The following is an 8,230-nucleotide window of genomic DNA, read 5'->3' as shown; positions in this document are numbered from 1 at the left end:
GCAGTTGGGCAACGGGGGAGGGGGGGGGGATTAATTAAGGGAAAAAAGGGAGACCCTGACACGCACACCCCCACCCTCAAATGTGCTGTTGATGTGTGGTGTTCTATAATGTAATTAAAAGGGGAAAGTAGAAGGAGCAGAGGCCAGCATGAAGCCGGTTTTTCCCTCCACCCCGACTCTACCCCAGGAGCCCTAGATGTCAAACTGCAACCATTAGGAGTGGGCACGGGCACAGGCGGCGGGAGTGGTGTCCTATTTCCTAATTTACATCAGGATGTAGCTGCATGTTAAAAAGAGCACGCCACAGCAGCCTGATGCTTCAACACCAGTGAGGGGATGAGGGGATCCGGATTTTAACCATTCGTTTGTTTCATAGAGCTATTCAAAAGAACCGTTTGACTTTTAGTAAGATGTACATGATGACATCATCACATCATATGGGCTGAACAGTTTGAACTGTCTGTCAAGCAGAACCCCCCCCCCCCCCCCAAYCCCCATTTCCCCAGAACTGCTGCACTCTACCACTCTGCCTGTTTTCTGTGGAAAAGCAAATGCGGAGCAATTGTCTCTGTGGTTGAGGAGGAGAAATAAAGATATAAGGAGTAAAAAAGAGAGAACTACGAACAGCTCTTTACTGTCAACTTCATTCCTATTGTTTGTTGTAAGGAGCCGTTCCAAAGACTCTGGTCATTTGCTAACATCACGTCACTATACAACTCATCTGCACCAGGCTGGTCGTGATCACAGCCATAGATTAGGACTTGCTTAGTCTTGCTTCAAATTCTCAACAACCAGTCCATGCTGCTGTGATGTGCCAAAGCAGGTTTTGAATTAAATTTGGTGCATCAGTCCATTCCATGTTTACACCATTAAAATCCATTTAATTATTAAGTGGAGAAGTTGTAAGCTACAGGTCGGGCACTGAGCAGATCAGTTTGACTCACTGGAGTGAAAGAAAGGTAAGGAAGGTGTTTGAGGCATTGTGGTGCCATAAAACAAGAGCGAGCTGTGTGACCACGAGGCTGAGTGAAACAGCACCACCACTGATGACCCACTGGCCTACTAACCCACTGGCCCACCAGGGACAGTCATCGCCATTCATCCTGTATGCCAGTCCACCCCTCTTTGGAGCTGATAGACCAGCAGCCAAGAGCTGTTGGGTCAAAAGAACTTGGTACTAGTTGAGAAGTACAGGATCATGTAGAGAATGATGTGAAGAACTTGTCATTTTTCTAGTACCCCCTAGCCTGGTTAAAACCAGCCCCTTGTCCTTCACTTTGCGTTGTACAAGGGTCTGGACTCTCGGCTACAGAGAAGCGATTCTTGCTGGAGGTGTGGCCTCTGCTGAAGTTTAAAATGATTGGATCGGTTGTCGGTGTGAAGGAGGCTAAGCTAAAAAGCTAACCGGAAATCACGTGCGCTGTAAACAACCCTACTGAGAGGAGAAAAGTACCGAGCCAAATGAGACGGCTGTAAATGAGAGCTGCTGCTTTGTCAGACTAATTTAATTTAATTTGGAAGCATTATCAACACGGACTGGCTTCATTCACTTCCTCCACTGCCATATGCTAAACTAGCAGACACTGCGCAGAAAATCAACGTCGTTCAAAACTCCTCCTTCTGTTTGCTGATTGGCCCAGGTAAAATAAACTACAAGCAGACACTGCACAGAAAATTGATATCGTTCAAAGCCCCTCCTTCTGTTTGCTGATTGGCCCAGGTAAAATAAACTACAAGCAGACACTGTGCAGAAAATCGACTTTGTCATTCAAAACTCCACATTCTGTTCTCTGATTGGCCTGAATGAAATGCTCCTGAAGAAATCCTTGTCTATGGGAGAAATCCCAGATGGAGCAGTGAAGGAAACTAGAATTGAGCATAACTGCGTCGGAAGGCAAGGGCCAGGCTAGGTACTCCCTGCTGCGTTTGGCCCCTGGGGACCACCAAAAGAGGCAAAAAGAAAATTTGCACCAGACATAGTTTCTGCTGCATTGGGCCAGCCAGACACCCAAAACGGGCCTAGAAATTTTGGCTGGATCAAACATTGTTGGTACCACTTGAACCAAAGTTCAAGAGTAGCAAGAAATCTAGAAGATTACATTGCCAGACTATTTATCTGGTCCAGCAATGGGCAGTACTAATCTAAATATTAGTTGCCCTAACCCTAAAGCACTAACTCAAATATTTAGGTCCCTTAATTCTAAAACACTAACACACTGAAAATTTTAGCAAAAGCTAATTCTAAAGTGCTGATATAATCCAGTTGACACATGAAACATTCTTCAGTCAACGTAAGACAATATTTACTGTGTGCAGAATGTTGTCACTTAGTGCCCTTGGCAGGCAAAATGAGAGTCACCAGCAGGCCACATTTGGCCCGTGGGCCTTAAGTTTGACATGTGACCTTATAGATAAGTGACACACATATGAACAAAATGTATGACAGCTTTCACCCTCAACTGTCAACAATAATGTTGATCAATAATATTTATTGATCTCAGTTAGTGCTTCTAAATTTAGTCCATAAATTTAGCAAGTTCTAATCCACTAATGAATTTGAAAAACAGCAAAAGCCCTGAAGCACTAATCAAGAAGTTAATTAGTGCTTTAGGGGAACTGTGCCCACCATTGGTCGGGTCAATACCAGGCAAATCACCTGCGGCATTAGGGAAAGCTGACACCTACGCAGCATGCTCAGTGCTCATAAAGCATTATTCATAGGCCTGCTCTTAAAACAAGGTTTAGAAACCTGGGGAATGGCCACTGCCTGTTGGATATCTGCTGCAGTATCTCAATTAAGAGATACATACAAAAAAAAAACACAGAGTGTGATTTTTGACATGGTACCAGTCAAATAACCAGCTGCTCTAAGCCCCACCCCAAAAGGTTGAACCCAACCAATGCTCTGGCATAACTGATGTAGATAAAACATGAAAGTTACTGCATGAAACTATTCAAAAATTGATGTTTAAACTTTTCTTTGATACGTTATTTGTGCTTGATAAGGTTCTGTTCAGGAGGTGATATGTTTTAACATATGGAGACATATATTAAAGGAGGCTGCAGGCCCCTTTTCTTCAGGTTGTCAGTTTCATGTTAAAGGAGGCTGCAGGCCCCTTTAACGTATGTCTGGAGACATACGTTAAAGGTGGCTGCAAGCCAAACCGTTGGATTTTAGGCCAGGCCTAAAATCCAACGGTTTGGAAACCATAAAGCTTGGAGGCCACTTTCAGTTGCCGCCTTCATCTACCTTTAGTACCGTTATGAGGATACTCATCTTCTGCCACTTTTGCTGTTAAGATCTTTAGGTTGCTTTTTATCTGGAACTTTTAACTTTAATGCCAATGATGACACTTCCAGGAGCCAAAACTCCGGATGGCATTGTTCTCTGGATCATTAGAACACACAACGCTCTCCATCATAGCAAGGTGGCAACCGAACATGATTTTAAAAAAAATGAAATACAAAGGATGTACTGAATTCAGTTTGTTTGTTCTAAATCAGTTAGAAATTACATATAAACATCTGAAACCAAAGATCAAAAAGATCAGTGTTTCGAATGCAACAGCTTTGATAACTCAAATCAGAGTTGATAATAAAAAAAATATTCTATTATCTATGCCTGGCTACAGTTTCTACACAATGTTAACCACTTGAAAGGCTTTTCTGATCAATATGCACACAAACATAACAGCATCCAAGAGCCAGCAAGTCTTCATAATGACATGCAGACACCACGCATGTATGAATTCTTCATTTGGCTTTTGGTGTGAGCAGCTGTACTTTAATCTAAAAACATGTCAGCTGATTTTACTGCCAGTTGACATGAAACTTTTTCAGTTTTTCATCCTTTAATTATTATTTGGACTTAATGGGTGTTTTTGCTTCAACTGTGAACAAATGCCCGATGGAGATAAGCAGATACAGTTTGTTCTAAGTCAGTCATCAGTACCAGAGAACGCAGTGCAGTTCACATTGTTGGCGACCATTAAATGACATCTGTCGTGTGGATGTGAATAACTCTTTTCTGGTCCAGAAACTCCAACATTCCCATATGTCTTCAAGAAGCAGGCTTTTCAAGGACAGGCCAGCACTACAAAGGTTTCAGTACTCCATCTGTATCTTCCATCTTCAATCTACAATGATGACGAGCAGGAAGCCAAGACAGATGAGGTACAGATCACACAAAATTGGCTCTCATTGATAAAGCTGTGTGACAAAAATTGTGTCATTTTGTTCGCAGAGCACTTTCACCAGCCCCTCTTCAATACAAGGCCCAGGCTGAACTTTAAGAGGTGAATAAGCTGAGTACTGCAGTAGTGGCTCGTGAGCATAAGACTTAGTGAGGCGGACTTTATTTTCCTAAATCAGTATCAACATGAATTTTACAATTTGTGGCATTTCTGTGAAAAAATATATAAGCTACATTACTTTTAATCAGTTATTTGTGCACAAAGTTGTCATCATTTTCCCCCCTCACCAGAGGTTGTCTTGTAAAAAAAAAAAAGGTCCGGGAGGCATTTTGCTGTTTTAATGAAAACAGCAAAACACCTCACAGCCAAACTTATTTTGTAGTTTAATTTTTGGAGAAAATGATCAGACAGGTATAGCTACAGAGCTTTCTGGATTAGATTTTTAATAAAAATTTTGAGTTTAATATTCTGCTATAAAACTCCAGATTAACAAAGTTAAATGGGGACAAGACATCTTGTGAAACAATTCTAAATATGAAAATAAAATAAACAAAACGGTGTTCTATGCATCCTCCAAGACTCAACTCACAGACAGATGACTTCAGGACCGCAGCTCTACATTAGCACAAACTGAGCTCAGTAATTCACACAGTCACCACAGATTAGGTTCATAAATGGGGAGTATACATATTAACATGATAGAAACACAGGGAAAAACATTTAAAATTCTATTCAAAATTGTCAAAATAATTGAAAAGCACACAGAACAAACAATACATGGCAGGCCGAGTAAATAAGCATTTTACGTTGTTTATTAGGAGGAACTACTTTGTGGGGTGAATGAATTTTGTTTTAGGTGCATCCCACCTGCCCTTTTGGATGAGCCTCACCTGGAGTATTGTGTGATTGGTCAGAAGTTGTATACCCTTGTGTGTCATGTCTCAGAAGGTCAGTTATGTTTTGTTATTCAATTCATTTCAGTTTATTTACTGTATATAACGCCAAGTCACAACACACGTTGTCTCAGGGCACTGTACATAAAAAGAACAATCTAAAGAAGAAGCCAGCAGATTGTGTTATGCAGTCAGTCAGTCACACTTTTCCCTGAGTTCAGTTTGTCATGTTGACCTCTTTTATGAGCTCAGTATTTAGTTTTGTAAGTATAATTTTTTGGGTTAAAAGAACCCAATTTTCCTTATAATTTCTGTTTCAACTCAGCCCATCACAGTGACATATTAATTTTGTGTGCAAGAAACAGATAATTTTGAGGAGCAGCTGTCCAAGACAGTCATAAAATTTGTTCATTAATATAATGCTTCCAGACAAACTTATAAAGATAGTCAAATGTCCAAAAAGTCCTGGATGGAGAGAGCACAGATGTGCACAGATGAGTCTGTCTGCTGAAAAGTGTGGCACTCTATCAGCAACAGAGATGTGGCCATTTAAAAAAATGTTTTCCATTTTTCCAGAAAATCTAGCTGAGTTCCAGAACAACTCTTAGAACAAACTCAGTTGAAAGGTGTGAATATTAAAACTATTTTCCCAGGCGACAGGAAACACTGCAGAGCATGCCCACTGGGTCTAGATGAGATGTGTAACCATATATCCATGGAATCACTCAGTGCTGCACAAAGGTCGAAGAGGATACAGTTACACTTCGTTCTGAGAAAGAGTTCTGTGAATCATCAGGACAAAAACACGACTATCACTTTATTACAGCTGCTTTAGTCAATAAAATAGGGAATATAAAAAAGTTTGTTCACTATACTCCAACGAGAAGTGAGCCGACAGATCTCATTACATAGACTGAGACGGTCTTTTTCTCATACGGTTCCTAAGGAGAAACCATGGGGGAGAAATCCTGTTAGGTCACCCTCAACAACCCACCCTCACCCCCAGCCACACAGTTTTATCTTCTCAAGCACCAAACTTTTGTTTTTGGTGTGCATTTTCAAATTCAGCAATTAGGAGTTAAAAATGTAAACATGTATTTTATTTAAACTAAAGATAAAACCTAAAATCTGGTCCCCCTCAGTAAGCGTGACTAAAACTAATGACCGCGACATTAGGATGTAGGAAGAAATTTTTTATAATAACTTCAAACAACAACTTAAATTTGAACAATTGAATAATTTGAGAAAAGAAAACCAAATAAAAAACATGAAAAAAAAACAACATAAGGCACCATATGATAGCTTCACTAAACACATAGCATCATACTATCTTATTAAAAATGATTTAATATTCTTTTTAAAATAGTTAGGACAAGCTTTAATAAGTGACAGAGCATTTTCAATAAATAAAATCTCAACTGTAAATTAAAAAACTTTGTATTTGTGTTTATAAAATAACCTATAAATGTCAACATAACACTCCCCAAATTTGTCACAGACCATCAGAGTTTCCAACAGACAGTGTCTCTACACTGTCCTCCATGCTGTCTCCTGTGTGCACACGATTATCCAATCCCCTTCCACAGGTTCATGATGACTTTCGTTTGGATTTTTACTGGAACAGTTGTCATGTTGGCTCTATTTTCTAACAGTCTCATCCAGCAGCAGCAGACGCTGAGGTCCACCTAGCATAAACAAACACAAAGTTTCCACCAATCACACAATGCTCAACACAAAGTGCTGTGAGAACTGTTCTACGTAGTTCTGACTGGGGTCAAGGCACCACAGAGGGTCTTAGTAGGGGGTAACTTTAACAAACTACCATATTTGTCACACGTTTGTGTACATGTAGGTCTGTTCACCCCTTTGCTTTGAGGTTTCATAATCCTCATAATTAGTTGACTCAGATCCACCTGTGAGTAATCTAAGTGTGAAATGATCTCAGACATGTTCTGACAGCCCCAACTTCAATGCTAGTGTGTTAAAGTCTCCCACCAAACAAGAAACATCATGAAGCCCAAAGGACTTGCTGCACAGGTCAGAGATTTAGTTTTAGAGAAGTACATATCAGGTTTGGATTATAAAAAATATTCTCAAGTCAAAGTCTATTATTAGAGAATGAAAAGATGATGACACCACAGAGGCATCCACCAAAACTCAGAAAGTGGTAAAGGTGTTAATCAGAAACATCCAGGAGTTATAATCTGTGGTTTTGTGGTTGTTGTTGTTGTTGTGGTACTTCATTTTAAGATGGTGCTCTTTGTTTTTTTTCCTTATGTATTAGATTATTTGTGTTCAATTTGATTTGTTTCCAAGTGTTAACTTATTAGTCATTCTTGGCTTCAGGGAACCACTCTCACCTGCTTTCCTTGTTCATGAGTTTCAGCTATCTTCAACTAAAATCACTCCTTCCACTGTTTCATCCTGGTCCATAATCACTCATCAGTCTGTCTTGTTGTTTCTTCTCTGTGTATTCCTCATTAATTAGTTCTTTTTGTACCTTGTTCTGCTGCACTACCAGTCTTTTTATTGAGATTGGGGCTGTATGTTATGATTAAACTCTTTCTTTTGTTCAGCCTGTCCTCATGTTCAGTCGGCATCTTTGGGTTCAACCTCACCACATCCTGACCACACACCACACCCTGACAGGATGACAGACTCACAACAGAAACCAACACTCCCAGCTCCTAGAACACTTGTTTGCTACAGACCACTGTCATGTCTCTGACAGGGATGTGTGGTGAGTTGTTAGGAGAGAAACAGAAAGGGTGATAACAGTTTCTGTCCTGCACTACACTTTTACCAAGTTGGGGCACCAGGTCAGTTTATTGACCAATATTTATTCAAGTTTTTTAATCTGACTCATATTTACCAAAGTGTGAGATTCGTATGATATGCAGGAATTCTTATCTCAGGCTCAAAGATGAGGAATCAGCTTTGTCTTTTAAGATGAAAGTTATTGTAGACTTGATGTTATACGTCTAGTTAAGATCTGGATGTTAAAACCTTTATAGAATGAAAATTTATTTTTCCCAAAAGAAGTATTTTTCTTCTATTAATTAATTGACAAGAGACCCAGGTTAAAACCTATAATGCCTTGAAATTTAGAAAGAAGTTCTTAAGCTCTGAGTCAGATTAATTTTT

Source organism: Austrofundulus limnaeus, unplaced genomic scaffold, assembly GCF_001266775.1.
Source record: "Austrofundulus limnaeus strain Quisiro unplaced genomic scaffold, Austrofundulus_limnaeus-1.0 Scaffold64, whole genome shotgun sequence".
Classification (NCBI taxonomy): Eukaryota; Metazoa; Chordata; class Actinopteri; order Cyprinodontiformes; family Rivulidae; genus Austrofundulus; species Austrofundulus limnaeus.
The sequence above is the reverse complement of the archived record's forward strand: the minus strand, read 5'-3'. Positions refer to the sequence as shown.